The sequence below is a fragment of the Psittacula echo genome (genome assembly GCF_963264785.1).
Source record: "Psittacula echo genome assembly, chromosome: 6".
Taxonomy (NCBI): Eukaryota; Metazoa; Chordata; class Aves; order Psittaciformes; family Psittacidae; genus Psittacula; species Psittacula echo.
In genome coordinates this window covers 32,583,300-32,606,357 of record NC_137743.1, presented here as the reverse complement: position 1 = coordinate 32,606,357, position 23,058 = coordinate 32,583,300, and the positions used below count along the sequence as shown (strand labels likewise).

General features: G+C 38.6%; 1 protein-coding gene across 4 annotated transcripts in view; it reads left to right on the top strand.

The window, feature by feature from the left end:
* DPP10 (dipeptidyl peptidase like 10) overlaps nucleotides 1–23,058 on the top strand; it is a gene marked incomplete at both ends in the record, with an annotated part of 569,906 nt that overhangs the window by 493,850 nt on the left and 52,998 nt on the right. The gene's annotated exons all lie outside the window — the stretch shown is intronic.

Below are 23,058 nucleotides of genomic sequence, written 5' to 3'. Positions count from 1 at the left end.
GTTTAAGGAATAACATCATCTAAAAAAACACTCAAGTAATTTTCATAATAACCATCTTGATGACTACTACTATGAGAGAAGGAAAGTTGAAGGTGAAGGAATTTTTCAAACGCAAGATCAATGAAAACTGTGGGTAAAAGAAAAAGCTTGACATCCAAAAGTGGATGTGATGGGTTCAATGGAAAGTGGTATTTTGATTTCAGTATGAAAATTATTGCCGAGGCCAGTTGTGCTACATTGAACTCATAGTAATAAAACCAGAAATGCTATGCTTCATGTATTGTTTTGTACCGAAAGTTTTGCCATTTGCTATGAGCATAAATCATCCATAAATCATCCAAGTATCATGACCAGTCTCAGTATGAGAAGAAAAAATTATCGGTTTAGAACAACAGTGATTTTAAACTGACCTGGCTTGGTAGTTAAAGGCAAAAGACTTTAGAAAAGCTTCAACTATCTGAATAAGTCAGGTAATTCTTGTTATATTGTTCTAATAAGCTTATTAATGCTCGCAGGCATGATTCAGAAGCCTCTTTGCACATCTGACTTGTTCATGCAGAGAACATGTTTAGAGAACATACCCTGTTGTTTATATCATTCGTCAAAATGGCGCGAATGTAAAAATGTTTCTGGTTAGAAGGTATTGCATTAAGCAAGTGAAGACAGGAGGGAAAAAGTAATTGGAACATGCTTGTTGTGTTTTAATATTTAACTATATTATTTATTAATGACGAGAGTGTGGTGACAGGATTGATAGCAACGAATACAGGTTATTTACCAGGCATTATTATGGAAGCTGGCAACCTATGTAGACTGTAGCAGAAAGGTGATGCAGTTGCAAAATTGAACAGAATTTAAAAATAATTTAAATCAAATTTCAATTGAAAAGATTTCTGTGCTCTACCTCTTATTAGTAATCTAAAGTACAACTAAAATTACATGCAAGTGCATATTTTGTTTTCCTGAGATATATCTTAAGAACAGGACAGACTTACCAATCAAAACCTTCAGAAAAATAATGAATCAGAATAATGCTATCTTTATCAGTCTTGCCTAGATTATCATTCTGGAACTATGTATGAATACCTTCAGATATGGGCACAGGTGGACTCCTATTAAGTCTCAGAACTCAAAAAAAATAGGTAGTTGTTTTAGTTACAACTTGACTCATCCAAAAAGTTTGCATAATTCATACACAGTGAGGATAACATTATTCATCTTTGTTAATGTTCCTGATAAAGTTAATGTCGTGCTTTAAAAATATCTGCTCTACTGTTTTATGGTGCCATATGGTCTGCAGAATTAGGAAATAATAACTTTGATTAAAACACAAAATCTTCTGTACACTTTAAATGATACCAAGTATTGCCATATAGATATACACCTGCAATGACAGTATACTGAAGGTCACTTCCATAAGAATTGCCAATAAGAAGGATATCCCTATGAAGCTGTTTATATGGTAAAAGGAGGTTTCTAAAGTGACAGAAGTGCCTTGCCACATTACCTCCCACTTCAGCAGCAAGCCAAAACTGTAGACGAAGCATGAATGAGTAAAAGCTGTTGTGAATAATGGTTGTTGCCATTGTCCGAGGGAACAGCTGCCTCTAGCAGAAACAAGACAGTAGAAATCATTCCAGCAGAATAGGTTCAGTAGAGAAAAGATGTCTTTTCCATGAAAAAAGGAAATAGTAATAACTTACTATATGCAAAAAAAGCAGTGGAACAATTGCTCCAAACAAGGTGATTGTAGTCTATTAATTACAATTTAACAATAAGTGGAGAACAAATTGTGTACAAAGATTTCATCTAGAAAGACCCATGACACATAACCTGTGGCCATCAAATGAAAAATTTTGTGTAGATCTCTAAGATGAAGAGGAATAACACCCTTCCAGGTGCAGTGGAGAGGAGAATAGCAATACTACAGCCATGACTGGTCAGCAAAAATAGCACAACATGTAAACTGCAAGGCACAGGTATGTCTGAGCTAAAGATCCTGACTTTGCATTGCAACTGTTTGGAAGGCCCTGGATTAAATCCAAGTGATGGGGGATAACACATGCACTTGCATCAACTATTTTCAGTAAATGAGGTATAGTGTAAAATGTTTCCAATCCTTAGTTCTGCAGAAGACCTAGTAACAATGTAGCCTACACAGGAATCTTAATTTGAGTTCTTCAAATGAAGGATAATTGTCAAGGGTTCCAAACAGATAATATAAGAAGATGAAAAGAAAAAAAACAGAAATAAAGTGTTTGAGCAGGAAAATATGTATCAAGCTGGGAACTTCTTATTGCACAGAGGGAATATGGCTGCAGGGAAATCAAGCATACAGTAATCCTTTACATCCTTGTGAAAATCATGCATCACTGTAAGTTATCTACTGTTATGAATAAGTTCTAGGGCTGTTTATGGGACAGAAAGCCACATGTGGCTAGTGAAGAACAACAGAATTAGGTTTATATCAGACACCACGTGACTGGGCCATAACACCATTGTTTTGAAGCTACCATAGTGGTTACAAGTTATTTCAGTTTCTTGCTATTTACCTGGAGTAGAGGATTTTGTAACGATTAAGCGAAAAGCTCAGAGAAACATCTGCTGTTTGAGTCATGGCATTTTGGTGGTGAAATAGAATATGTTTGCCATTGGGGGAAGAAACTTTTATCTAATGAATTAATGTATTTTCAGGTCACAAAGCTGTTATTTTTTGAGAACTGTTTTCAAGGTCACACTGTTTTAAATAGCTGTCTTTTAACTGTGTTAGAACTATGTCAGATCTAAAATACCATTTCTGTGTGACTTGATATGTTAGGGAACTGTTCAGGTATTTGCTAAATATTTCTCATATTTGATTAACATTTTAAAAGAGATTGTTTATCTTTTTACCTCACTTCTATAGAATCCATTACCACAGCATTAAGTTTTTCTGGGGAAAACAAACCAGCAAAGCTAATTGCTTTTGTCATATATTTTCTGTCTCCAGTTTACTTAGAGACCTCATTGCATGTTTCAGAGTTATCACATACCTTGTAGGAAGGCTTTATTGAGGAGGACAATGCCTTGTAGGGTTTCAAAGGACCTCTGGTGTTGAAATACCCAATTTTTATTCAGTGTTCTCTCTTCTTTGGCCTTATCTTCTCCACTAGTAGCAAAGGTTTTCATGGTTTTGCGCTGGACCTAGCTTGTATCTGATAGGACAGATCCCCTTTTCTGTTTGGATCTATCTATGGATGTGTATCACTGTAGAAGCCTGAATACGAAAACTGACCTCTGGTGTATGCAGAGTTTTCTATGAAAGATGTAGTGTTGCTTTCCAGTGGTTCTTGTGATACAGATCTTCTGATTAGTTATTGAATGGATTACTTCAGGTAGCTCCCAGTGAAGTGTGGTTAGAAGTTGTTCAGTTTGACATAGATATTTCTTAAAAGTTTTACATAAAGTTTCTTCTGCCTGGGTGTTAAAATGTTTATTTTGTGTGAAATACTTTCATTTTCATTTTATTCTGTGAACATATATCCATGCAAGTCACTTTACCTTTGTGTTAATAATAAAATGAAATTTTATGTTATTTTTTGCATTGAGCTCATTTTTATTTTGATATATTAAGTGTTTTTGAAGGGAACTTGAGTCATATATTTGGAGAATCAGCATAAATAATGGTCCATTGACTTACGTATGAATGTCTATGCATAAGTAAATACATATTTTAACAAACCAGAAATCAAGAAAATAGTAAAAAAAAAGAAAATAATTCTGTATAAGTTTGATGATTCTCCTTGTCAAAATTTGATGCCATCAAAAAGCATAACATTATCAAATGCTAGTACTGAAGATGAGCTTTTACTATGCTTTAATGTCATTCAGGTCATCATTGTGTAGAATTACCTCTTCTGTATACAAAAGGAACAGTTTTTTGTGTGTAGCTGAATTGCAGATTCAGGATGCTCTCAACAAAGTTTAGAAAATATTTTAAATATTAGAAAACAAGAAATTGTCCTCTTGTTCCACAAAATGAAACACAAAAAGCCACAGATAATAGTGGCTTTACAAAAGCCCTGAAGCTTTTACAAAAAGAATGGGGAGAAGGGGAGGGAATCCAGTGAAAAGGACCTCACCTTGTATTAAAACTACCTAAAAACAAGCATACAAACAGAAACCCCAGAAACAAAGCAGAGAGATACATGCTTTAATTGTTATTAATAAATCTGCCAGGTAAGAACTTCCTACCCCTCTGCTAAGTGATCAGTTACCTTTATCCTGGTTGTCTTGTTTGGAGGTTAATTTTGCCTTCTCCCCAACATCAACACCTATTGCCCCACAGAAATGCATACATCAATCAGACTGTTGAATTGCTTTTTTTTTTCTTTCTTCTAAAAGACGTTCAAGTACTGTTTTGGATAATAGAGATACTGCAGAAGAAGAGTTCTTTGATGTTATTTGCCAAGTACCCAGATAAGCACTAGACTTAATAAATGAGAAATTAGTAGGACTGTGCTCGACACATACCTTGCTCAACAGATGCTTTAACAGCCATTAGTTGCAGAAAGCTTCTATCAAGCTTCAAAGTACAACTACTATAAAAATTGGTAACTTACCTTTCTATAAAATATCTGCCATGTGTTTTCTTTTTGCATAATTAATGGTGTGGGTACTTGGCACCCTCTCCTGGCAAAATCACTTCCATTTCCAAATGAAGAAAAAAGGGATCTCTCAGGGTTCATGAGCCAAGTCAAAGCTTAATTAATGCTAATGAAGTAAGTCCTAAATAAATATATTTAATCTGCTGTTTTTATTTTAAAAGTCTTTTGCTCTTTTCAATCACTGAGTAACTTAAATCACATATGGAACTGACAAGGCTTCATTTGAGCTTTCCTTCTAATCATGATGCTAATGTGGCAAATGGCAGAAAACTGAGAGGAAATTGTCTGTTTGAATTTATTCTGAAAACCAGAAATAAACAAGCACATTTTAATGTGCCATTAATCTCAGGTATGATTTCTTAATTTTAAATATATGAGGGGTTCCTTACAGATTCTGTAATTCAGAGCATATTTGGATATCCTTTGCCTTCATGAGGATGTTTCTGTGAACAAAAGGAAAGTTCTATGGTTAAGCATAGCCCACCTAGTTAAGTCTTTAAGGGCTTGAACCACAATTCAAGCAAATGCTGAAGTCATGTCTTTCTGAAGAGAATTAAAAATGAAGGAGGCTACTAAAGCTTTTTTGTTTTCACTTCCAACATTTTTTATTACATTTCTAGATTCCAGCTGGGAAACTCACTGTGTCAGAGGCTAAAGATTTGAATGAAAAAGTGAAAAAAGCACAGTCTTTACAGTAGTGACTTTTGACCAGCAACTAAAGTTAGATTATGGATTGTTTTGCAAGACTGGGCATTCTGGGTTTTTGGGGTTTTTGTTTGTTTTTTTGTATGTTAGGTGAAATGTGTTAGATTGTCGATCCAGTTAGAAATTATATCAAAGCCTAGCATTCTTGCAGAGGCTTTTTGTGAGCCCTAAAGAGCAGAAACCTATGTAAGTAGAAGCAAGGCTAAGTTGAGTACAGAAGAATCATAGAATCATAGAATAGTTAGGGTTGGAAAGGACCTTAAGATCATCTAGTTACAGCCCACCTGCCATGGGCAGGGACACCACACACTAAACCATGTCACCCAAAGAGAAGTTGCTTCATCATTTTGCTTAGTGAAATGCAGTGAATGTTTCCTGGTATCAAAGGTAACTTAAAAATATTAACTATTGAGGATTAGCTATTACTAGCCCTTTGTGAGAAGAGGTACTTGGCTGTACCTAAAAGATGTGAAGAAATAATGAGAAAATCATATGTTTTATAGTAGCATTATTTCTCTACTGCTGTTTTTCATGTTGAACAATAAAAGGCCCTGCAGCTTTATAGTGAATAATTTGAGAGGGGAGATAAAATATGTTTCCTTTCCGATTTCCCTGGTTCTTATTCTATTATCACTGCTCTAGCGTGCAGCTAGTGTTTGAATCAGTATGCCAGCCATGCACACAGGTAGTGTGTTTTTCTATGCAGTCTCCTATCAGTAACTATTTTGCAAGCAAATACTTTGAAAATTTGATATATCATTGTGCTAGAGAGCACTGGGTTTTCTCATAGATATTGGTGTGTGTATATATATATATACACACAGTCCCATGAAGACACATGCAAGCAATCATAGATACACATGTTTAATAGGAGCAATCAGCAGGACTTTTCTGTGCAGCAGCATGCAGAGAGAGATGAAAATAGCAACACATGCCTTAGACTATCATGTTGTTCAGCATGTGTATGTGTAACAAAGCATATCTGAATATTCACACTTCTGTCTGTTAGCTAATATTAACTACAAGTCCAGTGGCTCATAAAATAGGATTGCTGTGCTTCTTGCGTGGAAATTGTGCAGCTTTATATAATGCAGAAACAAGAAAATTATACTTAAGAAGTCTAAAATTCTGTGGAAATAGAAACCCATGACAACTAAATACATGGTTAATGAGAAGTCAAAATCTGATTGAACTTTTTGCTAAAACAGAGTTGGGAAAGATTAGGTAACAAGTTTTATATGGACTATATTTTCATTTAACTCCAAAATCCAAAAGCATTGCAGACTACCTTTGTCCATGGATCATATAATCACTTAGTCATTTCATATTTCATATTAAAAAAATAAATAAATGAATACTGATGTACCAGAGGATGGGGTGGAAAATTTACTGTATTCATCTTTTGGTAATGTACTGTAAATGTGAGTTTTATCTATGAGATAAGAAAACCAGATATATTCTATAATCTATTCCCTCCTTTACCACCTAGGGTTTTCTAAAGGGGAAAGTTCAGTGTGGTAAGGTACCAACATGTCAAAAGAGAAAAGTAGTTAGAACTGATGTTTCTAATGGATTTGTGGTTCGGTTTCTAAGGCAGAGGTTGTTTTAGCCCATGGTAAACACAGATTTTATTTACCTTTTGTAAAATTTTTGCAGAAGACTTGCAGAAGACTTCTTAGTCCCTGTGATGGTACCAGAGTTCAGCTAAGAGCAAGCTAAAGGAATAAACCAACCTGTGTGGCAAGGTTTCTCTGGCTCTTCTATTGATAGGTTATGTTGCTGTATATTGAACCTCCCTTTTCCCTTGTGATATGTGTCCTTGAAAGTTAGTTCAGTTGTCCCAGTGATCAAGATAGGACATCCTGGCCCAGATTAGATCAATGTTGTCTTTACATGTGTCAACCAGGATTTCAGCCATTGCATATGGTAAAAATCAAGTTAGATGGTCCTTGTTGTTATTTAAAGAGAACGTGGAGGGAGGGGAAACAAACACCACAAAACCTGTATATACTTCATGGATGGTGATGTCATGACTCCCTGTCATAAGGAGTAAAAAAAAAAACCATATTATGACCACACATCTTTGGGCATATTCAATGCTTTTCTGTGCTCTTTCTCTCTATTTTAGCCAAGTCCTTCTTGAAAGAGAGATATTAAATTCCATTATCACCAACCCATAAATGCCCTTGCATGGTTTTTTTTCCCTGCAATGGGGCTACAACTTCACCACTGTGTTTATGCTGTAGGTTCACAGCAGATTAAACTCCTGCTTCACTGTGTTAAAGTAACTTGGGCTTTCATGTTGACTCAACCTAAGCCAGACAGTGAAATGGATAGGACTGCCTGTGGATGTCTGATTGTGGGGACTGTATATTCACTGGCAGCTTCAGGGCCAGGACAGTCCTGGAAAACAAGGATTAAAAAGTCAGGTATACTGTTGGTTTGCAAGAGAAAATGAAGCATGGATTGGCAGGGAGGAAAGAAGGCTGAAGGATCCAGCAAGGAGCCAACACTTAAAACTCTTCCATGGAAACAAACTGATATTAGAAAGATCTGTTTTAAACTGGTGGAAGCAGCATTAATGAGGAAGACAGAAACCTGTACAGCTCAAAATGTTTATCACTGCAGTTGGGGTCTATGGTGTGGTGAAATAGTACTACACTCATACTAATCATGTGCTCATGTAAACATGTTATGTGTTTGAACAGAGCTTGATCAGTAGTGACTAATAGGTATTGGTCATATAGATAGCACTGCCAAATTGCACATTTCTACTTCACCATTTATGGCAGATGCCAGTGCATTTATGGAAATAGGAGAAGTTTTGTGTGGGAAGAAAGTAAACAGTTATTTTCAAATATTGCTTCACAGACTCTGAACAGTCCCAAATCGAGATGCTGTTTCAAGATTTAGTCAGAATTTTCTCATTCTTATTTGTGTCATTCCTAATGAGATATTTTAAGACAAACTGGCTTTCTTGAATTGAATGCCCTATCTGTGTGAAGTGGAAAATGGCTATGGAGTCTGTATAGGCAGATGTCATCCAATAAAATGTTGGCCCATCATAAATACAGCAGAACACTGTGCACAGTGGGGAGGCAAAGGCCCATACCATAGGATGAGACAGGCTGCGTTAGCAATAGTAGCTGAAAGGACAAAGCTTTGTGTTAAACCCTGATTGGGTTTCTCATGTAGAAGGCACTTAGAGACATCCTGATCTGCTTCAGCATTTGAATAATATACAATGATCTCAGGGATCATCTACCACTGTATGAATAGTAGAAAATGTAAATTTGACTTTATATCACAGCAGTTTTAATTCTGCCTTTTTTATCCTTTGGTACTTGCTGTTAGGATGGTACTTTCTTACTTTTTGTCAATGAAGACAGAGAAAATTCCTCCTCCGGCACCCAGCCGGACTCCCAACACAACACCCAGCCGCAACTCCCAACATAGTCTTTTTTCTTTCAGAATAACTACGTTGAAAAATTTTAATTTTAGCTTCTGTTATGGATTGATCAGCCTGGACACAATTGAATGCTTGATATGAGTGTGAGATAAGTCTTTGAAATACCAGAGATCATTTTAAAAGATTAGAATCATAGAATCATAGAATAGTTAGGGTTGGAAAGGATCTTAAGATCATCTAGTTCCAAGCCCCCTGCCATGGGCAGGGACACCCCACACCAAACCATGTCACCCAAGGACTCATCCAACCTGGCCTTGAACACCACCAAGGATGGAGCATTCACAACCTCCCTGGGCAACCCATTCCAGTGCCTCACCACCCTCACAGTAAAGAATTTCTTCCTTATATCCAATCTAAACTTCCCCTGTTTAAGTTTGAACCCATTACCCCTTGTCCTGTCACTACAGTCCCTGATGAATAGCCCCTCCCCAGCATCCTTGTAGGCCCCCTTCAGATACTGCAAGGCTGCTATGAGGTCTCCACGCAGCCTTCTCTTCTCCAGACTGAACAGCCCCAACTTTCTCAGCCTGTCTCCATACGGGAGGTGCTCCAGTCCCCTGATCATCCTCGTGGCCCTCCTCTGGACTTGTTCCAACAGTTCCATGTCCTTTTTATGATGAGGACACCAGAACTGCACACAATACTCCAACTGAGGTCTCACGAGAGCAGAGTAGAGGGGCAGGATCACCTCCTTCGACCTGCTGGTCACGCTCCTTTTGATGCAGCCCAGGATATGATTTTATTATAAGTCTGTAGGAGCAACCAAAGCATGTAAAAGTGACATTTCTGTCCATGGTCTTCCATGATGGTTCATTAGTCAGAAGCTCTCAGTAAACGCGAGGAACAAGGAGTGAGAGTACCTGAACATACACTGTTTATGGATAAGTCTCTTATACACATCACTTACATAGGCGAAGACCAAAGGGCTGAGCAGTCCAATCCTTCAAAGACATTTTGTACAGTGCTGCAGCCAGTGTAGTTCTTCAGGCAGCTCCACAGAGAGGAAGCAGTAGATCCAGATGATCAGCTTGACAGTCTTACTGTAATCTTCTGTGCAATCGCAAAGATTTATAAAGTAGCTTTTTGTGTGGGTCATAGTTCAGATATTAAATGTTATTGTGTTTACACAGCATACAGCACAGCATTTGCACTGATGAGTAAAAGGGTTAGACAAGGTGTGAATGTAGTGAATGTCATGATCCCATATCATTGGAAAGGCAACATAATTAATGTGTGTCTAAATAGAAGAGGGCAATGCTTCCTCACTTTTATTGGAAATCAAGGACATAAACATCAGAGTTATAATGGAGTTGCTGATACTCTGTTTGTTCATGGCGTGGTTTATTTCATGACATTAGTAACTAATCTTACAGATGCATTATGCGTGCATCCTCGCTATTGTTTACAGTAGATATATAAACTATCTAAATAGCAATTAAATATAATAACCTTGTAGATTGTTTGCAGTTGTTCAGAAGCGATTGTGCTAGCACATTGCTGTGATGCTGTGACACTAATCTAGACAGCAGCAAAGTGGTGCTTCAGTTGTTCATTCTGCGTCTGGCAGCTTGACTGCAAAAATAAAATTAACATATTGTAACTGAGATAAAAAAAGGCGGCAATATGACATTGGGATATATGCATTTTGAGGTCTCCATGTTTCACACTGATCAACAGCTACTTCCTCTCCACCTTATTTACAACATAATCAAAAGGTTTGAAAGCTTCCTCTGAGAAAATGCTTGTCTAATTCAATCACAATCTTTAGCAAATTGGTACCTTTAAGAGTGAATATAGTTATTATTGCTTACAATTATAATAATTTTGTTATTATCTATTATTTGTTTCTTGCCTCATTTGCAGTGTGCCTGATGATTTTGAAACATACCTCATATAAGGGTAGATTTTTGTCTACTGTCATGCTTTGCTTTGGTAGCTGATGGTACCAGCTGTGCCCAATAGCTGCATAATTTAGTGGTCTGTGGAACTATGGGGTAAGAGCTGGAGCAAGTCAGAGCTGAACAGCTCTGAAAATTTTATGGCAGTATAGACTGACCTGCAAAGAAAAAAAATCTGCAGAGAGGAGATCAGAACCATTCTGTACTACTGGAGACTTGCAAAGCAGCTGTATTGCAAGCTATATCAGACATTTTAGTCTGCAGTTCCTGTCTGTGGGAGCTCACAATATAAATATAGATATAATATAGAGGAAAGGGATATAAATCTGCTTTGCAATACAGTTCCATAAAACTTTCCTTGAAATAGTCATGCGGTAAGGTACGTGATCTGGATAGGAAATCTGTAAGATTGGGGGGGGGAGGGGAAAGTCTGCCTAATTGTAACTGAGAAAGTCAGTAGTGAATACTCTAACCATCCAAAATTCACACTTATAAAGGCTTTATAAGCCTTTCTTGTTTTATATTATTTATTTTATAAGCCTTTCCTGTTTTATATAAAACTTTCCTGGTTTATATTACCCAAATTTAGTAATTCTGTTTGGTTCTGGAGATTGATGCAGGACCTGTAAGAAAGACATCAGCAGAATAATCAGTTGCACCAGTGAAATGCATTATAACTGTTTGGGTAATAGTTTGCCATTTGCATTTTACTTGCCTCTCAGTGTGTGAGTGTCCTACTTCATTACCATGGAACATCTTCCACAGCTTAGTACTGTGGGCAAGGATGGCAGATACTGACCCTTTATCTTGCTACTTTTCCAACATGTGCAGAGTGTCTCCTGGAAACCTGGATGCCCCATGTGATTTTGTATACAACAGATTTCACTTTCACATGTATGGAACAGTAAATTGACACCTAACTTGGAAACACCAGCATATAGAACATTGTCACAGGAAGATTGGTGGTGTACACATCATCCTTACCATGCATGCTGCCTGTGAACAGTTTGAGTGATGGATGTGCCAGCACTTTGTTCAGTACAGTTATGTTGAAGATGGGTGTTGAGCCTCAAGCTGTAGGTAGAAACAGCAGTTCATCACAGAATACAGGAAAAGCCACCTCTTTTCTGCATCTGCAGTCAAATAGAGACCTGAAGGATTTTTGTGGCTCACTGCAGCATGTGCCCTCTGGCTCTTGGCCATAGAGGAGCTCTGATACGGATCAGGAGGTTTGGATCGCCATCATGGAACTTCTAACTGGGTATAATAAACAGCTGTTCCTATATAATGCCATATGCCCAGTTCTTCTGGATGACATTAGAAAGTGCTTTCTTCCCAAAAGAAGCATTTTTTTTTTCTGTAGGAGATAAAAAAAGGAAATAGCAGTTATATTTTTGTTGCATTGATGCACACAGCACATAATTTTAAGTACACCTTGTTCTTCAGTGGGAAGCTGCTTCAACTAAATAAGATTTTGGCAACAGAAAAGGGCAAAAAGGGTACTCATCTTCTGTAGCAGTGGCTATAATAGTAGTCTGGCAATCTCAGTGTAAGTCTATAAGTCCCAGGGGTATGGTAAGTAAAATCACAGATGGCAAGAAAATATTTGTTCCATTTGGACTGGAATAAGAGAACGTATTATTACACTGTGACTATGAATAACGTAATTGGTAGCTCTATTAGAAAAAATGTGTCTTTTGGAGCTTTGGATGACGTTGAACAGTGGTGCAGGAGATGCCAAACAGCTATTTATTTGTAATGGTAATGCATTGACAAATCATAGAATCATAGAATCATAGAATAGTTAGGGTTGGAAAGGATCTTAAGATCATCTAGTTCCAAGCCCCCTGCCATGGGCAGGGACACCCCACACCAAACCATGTCACCCAAGGACTCATCCAACCTGGCCTTGAACACCACCAAGGATGGAGCATTCACAACCTCCCTGGGCAACCCATTCCAGTGCCTCACCACCCTCTCAGTAAAGAACTTCTTCCTTATATCCAATCTAAACTTCCCCTGTTTAAGTTTGAACCCATTACCCCTTGTCCTGTCACTACAGTCCCTAATGAATAGCCCCTCCCCAGCATCCTTGTAGGCCCCCTTCAGATACTGCAAGGCTGCTATGAGGTCTCCACGCAGCCTTCTCTTCTCCAGGATGAACAGCCCCAACTTTCTCAGCCTGTCTCCATATGGGAGGTGCTCCAGTCCCCTGATCATCCTCGTGGCCCTCCTCTGGACTTGTTCCAACAGTTCCATGTCCTTTTTATGATGAGGACACCAGAACTGCACACAATACTCCAAGTGAGGTCTCACGAGAGCAGAGTAGAGGGGCAGGATCACCTCCTTCGACCTGCTGGTCATGCTCCTTTTGATGCAGCTCAGGATACAGTTGGCTTTCTGGGCTGCGAGCGCACGCTGCAGCCGCCTCATGTTCATTTTTTCATCGACCAACACCCCCAAGTCCTTCTCCTCAGGGCTGCTCTGAATCTCTTCTCTGCCCAACCTGTACCTGTGCGTGGGATTGCTCCGACCCAGGTGTAGGACCTTGCACTTGGCATGGTTAAACTTCATAAGGTTGGCATCAGCCCACCTCACAAGCGTGTCAAGGTCTCTCTGGATGGCATTTCTTCCCTCTGGCGTATCAACTGAACCACTCAGCTTGGTGTCATCGGCAAACTTGCTGAGGGTACACTCAATCCCACTGTCCATGTCACCAACAAAGATGTTGAACAAAAGTGGTCCCAACACTGATCCCTGAGGGACACCACTCGTTACTGGTCTCCAGCTGGACATTGAGCTATTGACCACAACTCTTTGTGTGCAGCCATCTAGCCAGTTCTTTATCCACCTTGTGGTCCACCCATCAGGTTGATGTCTCTCCAATTTAGACACAAGGATGTCATGCGGGACAGTGTCAAATGCTTTGCTCAAGTCCAGGTAGATGACGTCAGCTGCTCTGCCCCTGTCCATCAATTCTGTAGCACCCTCATAGAAGGCCATCAAATTGGTCAGGCAGGATTTCCCCTTAGTGAAGCCATGCTGGCTGTCACCAAGCACCTCCTTGTTTTTCATGTGCCTTAGCATGCCTTCCAGGAGAATCTTCTCCAAGATTTTGCCAGGCACAGAGGTGAGACTGACTGGTCTGTAATTCCCCGGGTTATCCATTTTCCCCTTCTTGAAAATGGGGGTTATATTTCCCTTTTTCCAGTCATCAGGAACTAATTTGTAAGTTTCTGAAGCAGAGCTATTTGTATGCTTTCTGAGATCTGTGAACCAGAAAGTGGTAACAAATATGCGAAGTAGGTAAATGAAAAACAAACTTCTTATCTTGACAACAAATGTTGAAAAACCAGAACCAAATAGTTGCCATGTGGATGCAGGGGTTTGAATTTAATTTCTTCCTGTAATCCAAAGTTAGTTCCAATATTATTTACAAATCAAAAGATGTCTATGTTTTCCATTATTGCGGTGAAAGCAGCAGTAGAAATTAAAAATACTTCTTTTTTCCTAAAAATCATTTAAAAGTAATTCTAAGCTTATTTCATTTATGATACTGCTTATTTATGTGTTTATTTAAGATCACTTGTTTGTGTTGAACTTTGCATATGGAGCAGCATGTTGGTCAAGAAGCAAAGAACATTGACTCTTCAGGTATATAAAATATATATGTATGCATATGTATTATCATGCAATATAAGCATTGCCAATCAAGTTTTGAGCAATCTATTTAGTTTCAAGCTAATTTTTCCTTGTAACATTTAAGTGTGAGGGCTCTGTGCCACTATTCTTCAACTCTGGGTTTTAACTGCTAGTTAACTGCTGGTTAAACTGGCTATATGAAAGCTATTGTCGTGGTTTAAGCCCAGGCCGTAAATCAGAACCACAAAGTCCACTTCCCCCCCCCCCCCTTTCTTCCCTCCGCTCCTGGAGGGACGGGGAGGAGAATCAAAAGAATGCAACTCCCACGGGTTGAGATAAGAACAGTTTAATAACTAAGGTATAACACAAACCACTACTGCTACCACCAATAATAATAATGATAAGGGAAATAACAAGGAAGAAAATACAACCGCTCACCAACCGGTACCTCGCCCCCACCCCGCAGTGATCTAGCCCTTCCGGGAACTCTTGGTTCTACATCCTGGGCATGACGTGCTGTGGTATGGAATACCTCTTTGGCTAGTTTGGGTCAGGTGTCCTGTCCCTGCTTCCTCCCAGCTTCTCCTCCTCCCTGGCAGAGCATGAGACTCACAACGTCCTTGGTCAGTCTAAACATCGCTGTTATCAGCCCTGTTCCCAGGCTGAAAGTCAAAAACACAGTGCTGCAACAGCTACTAAGAAGGAGGAAAAATGACTGCTACTGCTGAACCCAGGACAGCTATTTAAACTGTACTTACATACTGCACTCCTTTAGCTGCTTTCTAGGTACCATAACAAGTTATTTTCATTCTTAGGGACATAGTTTAGTGGTGGACTTGGCAGTGTTGGGTTAACGGCTGGACTCAATGATCTTAAGGGTCTTCTCCAACCTAAGTGATTTTGTGCTTCTATGATTCCCCCATTGCTGTGTGTTTGTTCCACCACATGTACCAACATGAGAGAAATGCAGCTGCTGCATATGTCATGCGGTCTTCTTTGTCTTCCCAGTATGATGTTAAACTGCAAAATAGTGTGGTGCCAACTTAGTATTGTACCTGAAACTGGAGAACTCATGCTTTGATCTCTGAAGACCAAAGTACAACATCTGCTGAGCCACTAAGAAAACATTCTTTATTTGACTTTGTTCTGTGTAATAAATAGCTGATATTAATTTTATTAGTTGTTAGTGAGAAAACATTTTTCATCTGGAAATTTTAGTGACTGATCTAACTAAGGGCGGTTGGATTTGGCCCTGGTTAATGTATGGCAAGACAGGAGACAGAACAAATGATAAGAGGCAAGCCCAGATGGAAGAACATCTTGAAGCTTTTGAAGAATTAATTATCCAACTAATTAGCTGGCAGTCTCACAAGAAGAAGGGATGGAATTTTGCCATATGCTTAGGAAGTGAAGAAGTCTGATAGCTCTTATGCTAAGATGTAGCTTTCAGCCATGATGATGATGGACTTAGCAGGTTAGCCAGACTGTGTGAAGCACAGGACGACACTTATTTCTGCATGAGTAAAAATACTTACCCCTCTGCATAGCGCAAAAAGTGCGGTTGAGTGGTCTGTTAAGTAGAATGTTGGATTCTGAAGGCACTTATGCTAGTCCAAAGAGCAATGAACTGTATGTCCTTGCCAAGGTCACACAGGAATATAGCCAGAGGTGGGCTGCCTGAAGATGCTTTAGGTTGACATGTTTAGCACTGTCATTAGCAACTGCCAGATTTCTGCAGCAGAAGCATTTCCTGAATGCCTGAAAGTCTCCTGGGCATAATCAGAAATTGCTTAGTCTTGTCATAGTTCATATTGGCTATGTGAAAGTTAAGGAAGACTGTTGTGTTCCCTGGAGTATTAAGTGGGAGTGCTGAAGTTATTCCCAGTTGGAATAGTTAGTTATGCGATTGTTGGCCAGAGAATCTGTGGAAGAAACTTATGTTTCCCTCGGTTCGGACATAGGACACTGACCTGTACAGGAAGAGGCCAGTGCTTGTTGTGCAGTTATTTTTTTTTTTTTAACCAAAGGCATATAGATACAGATGCCTTCTTTCCTTTCCAGCTGTATCTGCTCAGTAGCTTCAGAGTTTGGTTGGCACCTTCCTTGAATTAGTTCTTTGTCCTGATGAATCCCTGTAATAACAAATCATGCCATTAGTTACACTCTACCATTTCTTTCCTTCAAGACAAAATGCTGGATTCATAGAATCAGATGAATCACACAATGGTCTGAGTTGGAAGGGACCTTAAAGATTATCTAGTTCCAGCCCACCTGCTGTGGGCAGAGACACATGCCACTGCACCAGGTTGCTTAAAGCCCCCTTTAGGTACTGGAAGGACTGGGTATTAAGTTTTTATCTTGAAAAATTAATTTCAAGAGCTGTTAAAACTTGTATAGGGGTAAATCATGGCTGCATTTGGCACTACATATTTCTAGTATTATTGATGGCAAAATGTATTTATGCTGATGGTGTCAATCAGGAGGTCAAACAAATCTGCCGTGCTCAAACTCTGGAGGATTAATTAGAAAGATTTTCTCATTAAGTTAGTAAAATAAGTCCCAGGTATATTAACCATATACCTTCAGCTTGCACATGAGTGAGTAATGTTGTTTCTAGACCCAAGATGGTGCCTTCTCTTATTGGGAAACAGCAGTGGCAATACGTTATACCTACTCGATTAGTGTTTGTATAATCTATTTTAAGAAGTCGTTGCATGGTAACCTACCTTATCATATTCATATAAATATGTTTGTTATTGAGTAAGTTAGAGAAAGGAGTAATGCCAGATTGTTAAGTGTACCTCATTAATGTCATGTTTGAGAGAAATTTCCCTCTCAGTTTGGTAGGTTTTCTCTGCAAGTGAGACTGATAATTGCTTCCAGGGAAGGATATAGGTTTTGTCAGCAAGGAATGCACCTCTGTTTCTCTTCCACCTGAAGAGAACTGGGCTTTCAGATATAAGTACAAGTCTGAATTTTGATGTCTGGATGAATTTCTAGAACACATGCAAATATCTGATAGTGACTCGCCCAACTGCCTGAGCTAACCGGCTGCTGGCAGCCTCTGCTAGAGCCACCTGCTTTGAGAGAGAGCTCAAAGCCCCCCTTTGGACACACTCACTGCTTCTGTGCAGGGGTAAGTGATCGCATGGTGACCCCCACACAGCTCCAGGCAAACTGCTGCTGCTGCCTAACTGGTGAGTAAAAAGCTTGTCCTGTCACTGATAGTCTACCGTGCAATTAGAGGAGTGATTGAGTGTGGATACGCCCATGCAGAAGGTTTCAGTGGTGTACCTAAAGGGAAAAAGTGGAGCATTTTTCTGTAATTTAACAGCTTCTCTCTGCCTGTAATGTTGAAAATTATTAGAGATACACGGGGGGCTCTCCAGCAATTGGCATAGGGTTTGCCGCTCAGCTGCGGGATTAGATGTCTCTATGTTTTCACAGCTGTCTGCCATCTGGAAATAACTGCTCAGGCTGGGTGCTCCGCTTAAGACCTCAGCCTGAAATAAAATCATGTAATTGTGAAACAAGTTGCAAACAGTAAATAAGTGTTTTGGAATAAATTAATTTTGAAGAAGGTGTATGAAAAAAAATAATTGAAAGGCTGACAGATTTGAAGGAGAAGGATTAGTGCTGTAGGTAGAACATTAAACCAAGCACAGCCTCAAATTCTTCACAGTTAGTTGAAATAAATGTGATCATTATCAAGAAGTAATCTGTCACTAATTTAAACTTTATTGAGGATTTCTTTCATTAATTAGAAAAATACTTTAAAACTAATTAAAGAAATGCTGTGTATTTTTCTTCAATTGGTTTAAGACTTGATGTGATTTGCTGTGCAAAATCTCTAGGAAAACAGAAGGTCAAAAATTTTTTAAGGCCATAAATTTTTATATTTATCCCCATTTGCAACGTTATAAGGGTCATAGCTAAAACATAATTTTAAAAAATTGGGAAATGTGGTAAAAGGTGGTAAAGAGAAGAGGTTAAAAAAAAAAAAGGTGTAATAATAATTTTAATATAAGATAGCATAGCCTGGTTCCATTTTGTGACTTTTTCAATTTATTTTCTTATCATCGTGCCTGAAAGCTGTGAAAGCATTTTGGGCACAAAGCCACTAATGTATTCATGAGAATACCAGTCTGATACACAATTAGCAACTCCTCTTTTAACATTTTTGTAAAATTCAGTAGCTACAGTCAACATTTCTGTAATGATGTAGTAATTAGACACAAGTGTATACTAATAAAAGCCCTTTTACTTGTTCCCAAATACCTGAGAAGGGACAGACTGTCCAGGGAAGTTTTTGATTAATGTGACATTGCCCAAAACAAAATATGCTAAGCGATGAAGTATGTTTAAGTCCCCACCCTGGGAACCTTTGGGCACATGTTTAGTTTTACTTACGGGAGTCACGATTTTACAGACAGGTATTTGCAAGATTGTGCTCCAAGAATAATTTTTGTTGTTGTTTTGCTCAATAATTCTTATTCTGGTGTCATGATTGGCTATCTGCTGTGCAGTATTTGAGAGTTTTTGAGAGTATTTGAGAGTCTCAGTTGTAGGAAAAGTAGTAGCCTGAGTTTTCTCCCAGACACTTGCTTTCTTGTTTACTGAATTTTAAAGACTAAATTGTGGCTCATAAATTCAGCTTCTATGTATCGCTGTACTGCAGTTAAGCAGCAGCAGCAGCTGCCACCTAAAATATAAAAATTTCCACCTAATCTTTGTGGTTTTGAAAGAAAAGCTTGGGAATGTATTTTAGTGCAGCATAAAGTTGAACTGTTAGGAGTTTTCTACAGATGCTGTTTTCACAAGAAAGCATGGGTGGCAGTGCTTAAAATGAGCAAGAAGGCTAAAAATGTATGACGTAAAGAAAAGGAACTTAGGTTATTTCTCAGGGAGGGGAGAGCTTGACAATTTAAGGAATTTGTCTGCTTCTGGGGCCTGGTGAAGGAGTTTTTGCATGTTTAGCTGAGGAATAGTTCCATTTCTACTCTGAATTGGTGGACTTGTGATAATCCACGAGTATGAGTTTTCCTCCTACAGTCACTTCACATTTGATGCCACTTTTTGCAGCAGGTGAAGTATGGAGTGGTGGTGTGGCCACAGCAGGCAAACAGAAGCCAAGGAATAAGCAGGAGAAAAAGCCCATTTCACTGTTTGCTGGTAAAACCATAGCTGTTGTGCACAGGCTTCCTCTAGTCATAGTTATTTCAGAGGGACATGAAGCCCACAAACTTAGTTGCTGATCATTGTTGTATGTGCAAATGCTAGACAAAACCAAGCAATACTGTGAACAAAATTAATTTCAAACTGTGATCTATTAAAATGTCAGTATTTCTAGAGTTATATATGAGGTATACGTGTACCATATAAGTATTATACTGGGAAGAAAAATTTACAATGAGTATGCCTTTTAGAAATGTCTTTCTTGGCTGCATTGTCCTGGCAGTGATGTCAGATGGGAGACTGGTTTTTGTGGCTACACAAAGTACTTGTGCTTAATTGATTTCAGTGCCTGGATTTGCAGGAGAGTGAAGCAAAGAGCCTCTCAGGCCACTACTAGCAGCCTTCACAACATAGTTGTCACTCCTATTAAAACTCTGCTGCCTGTTTTGCTGTGGAAATCAGCATTTTAGCCCCCACACCTTTATTTCCCTTAAATAACTACACATGAGCACTTTGGCACATTCAGGAATGGGAGGGAGCGCAGTCCTGACTGCAGGGGTAGGCAGCATCGTTGTAGGAAGTGTGCATGAAGCCATTCCTATCGATAGAAGCAGCAGTTTGCCGGCTGCATGTGGAAAATGGCACCTCTTGAAATATAACAAATATTCAAAATTACAAATTACATTAAACGACTAACCATAATGGTGAATCTTTCTAAGATGTAAAAACATCTCAAGAGGCTCAAACATGGGGATATTGATCTTTCAAAATGCTGCAGGCCATGCAGAGAAATATTTGACAGTGTGCCAACCCTAAATCATCAGTGTGCATTTACATGCTGTTTAGTTATATGGAAGAACATGAGTAGTTGTATTTCATAAACATTTTGCAAAGGAACATAAATAGATCATTTTTAATGATTAACATTATTCAAGCAACGAGCTTGAGACATTTATGTGTTTGAGGCTTGCTAGGGAGGGAGCCACTGGGTGGCTTTGAAGTTTATCGAGAACTTTAAAATGTCCCAGTCCATATGTTCAAGAAAAAGTTGTTCTTTGGGGTAGATTCCAAAGTTGAAAGAACATGTGTCACGAGTGATGGGGAGAAAAGAGAAACTTTGGGTGACAGAGTAGACTAAGAGGATTGTGGGGATGTTCAGAGGGGACTGAGAACTGTTTGAGGTGGAAGACAAAGCTGCTTTATGAAATAAATGGGGAATAAAGCTTGGAAAGCCAGCAATCTGTGGCATAACAGTGAGTATTCCTTCAGAGATATTCACTTACCTGAAATGTGTCAAATGGAATTAACAATGCTGCTAACTAGTAATAACAGAATTAAAGACCTTTTCATGGTTCAGTCATGAAACAGGTATTTCTTAATCCTGTACTTTGATTGGCAGTGATGGCTTTAAATGAGAGTATTTCCAAACATTGCAGAGACGAGTCATTAAGGGTATCTTCACTGTTAAAAACGCAAATGGCCTGAAAAGGGGGGAGGGAAGCAAAAATGATACTTCTGATCTTCAAAAATTGGTTAGCTTGAGCTCATTTAATTTAAAGAAGCTTAAGCAAAATAGAATCATTTGATCAAGGAGGCTTTTTTTTGTAATCTCCTGAAAGCAGTTGTTTATATCATAGAATCATAGAATAGCTAGGGTTGTAAAGGACCTTAAGATCATCTGGTTCCAACACCCCTGCCATGAGCAGGGGACACCTCCAACTAAACCATGTCACCCAAGACTCCATCCAACCTGGCCTTATAAGAAAAGATTGTCATCTGTAAGAAGTCGCTCCTTGCTAAGCAACAGGCAATAGAGTGGTTCTCACCTGTAAATCAGTCTGTTAGAAATATTTTTAGTTTACTTAAGTAGCAATTACTTGGCTAAATTGTTTTGTTTTTCTTGATTCACCAATTAACCATGCCTTTTTTTATTTATTGTATTTATTTATTTTACCTTAGAAAAAAATGTGCATTTTTCCTGTGCAAATATATATTACAAGAAGTGTTTGTTGATATTTTTTAAAAGCTTGATTTGTCCAGCATTCCCTAATCCTTGTTTTCTTCTGGTGTTAATGCTGGAGAATACATCAGCTTCCCATAAATTCTCAGTGTATCAAATATTATTTATAAAACTGTAAATGCAAGTACTGGTCAGTACTTGTTGGATTATTCAGACTGGATGAACTATTTTTACTTCAGTTTTGAGCTCACTGCTGAATCTTGAATTTCTGACCATAAAGAATTTTGTTCCAAGTCACCCCTGATTTCCAGTTATGGCTAAAATCATTGTATTGCTCACAGTATGAAAAAAACTTCAGTTTTATTGAATTCTGGAGCAGAAATTGTGAAGTGTCTACTGTTAAAAATTGAGAAATGCCATTAGTTTGGGGACTTATTGGGAAATCTATTTTGGACGGTAATTTAGAAACAAAGAGACCAGAAGCAATAGTGGTAATAATAATTTGCTCTCTGGTTAGTATTTTCTCTTAAGTTGTTTATCATAGACATGTGAGAATGATAAATGACTAGGATTTTAAAAAGGTCGTGGTTGGAAATATATTTATTGCATGTTAGCAGTCCCAGGGACTCCAAACATCAGTGTACATTCATGTAATAATGTAACAAAAATGTCTGTTGTGTGTTGTTCTCTAGTGCTGTTAGCTGAATTTTCTTAGTGTAAATCAAGATGGTGCATAATAGCGACACTAGTTTGATTCCATTGTTAAACTGTGCAAGCACACACATGGCCATTGTTAACAAAAAAATAAAGAAAAACCCTACATTTCTGAGATGATTATAGCTGAAATACGGGGCATTGACAACTCAGGAAAATTAGGAATGTAGGAGTAGGGACAAAAAGGACGAAGAGTACTGTTACAGGAAATGTGAGTAGCTGTGGCTCTCCTTTTTTATACCATCTGTAGCTTTTGGCTTGTTAGTATCTCAAATGTTTGTTTCTTATTAACCAGGGCTGGGAAAGATAGGGACAGTGAAGAAGTCAGGGACAAGCATGTACCTAAATTGTGCTGCAGTGAAGTGCTTGAAGGTCTCCTGGCTGATAAAGGCATTCAGCCTGTTGTGACATATGGCTGAGTATGTAAGAATTTCCATGTCATAAACCTTCCTCATCATCACTGTATTTGTCTCCTGCTCTTTTTATCATCCCTTTAGTCCCATAGTTTGTTGGGGGTTTTTTAGCCTTTATGTTTCTTTTATTGACTTTGTCATGGAGCCTGAAGCTCGGTCTCTGGAAATAAGAGAACCTGAAGTCCTTTGCAACAAAGCAAGCAAGAAAAAAAAAAAGCAGACATGGCTGAGAAGTGGCAGTGAAGGAGAAGACGGTTGTCTGTCTAGTCTTATTTACAGGAAAAGGAAGAGGAGTTTAGACTTGGAAATAAAAGGAACTTATATAGCACACTTGAGGTAAAATGTTTGTGTGTCAAAGCCAGAAATAGAGTTAGCAAGCTGAGAAGAGTTAAGAGGAGTCTGCTGCTTTTTTGCTTTTCCAGTATGTTCTCACATC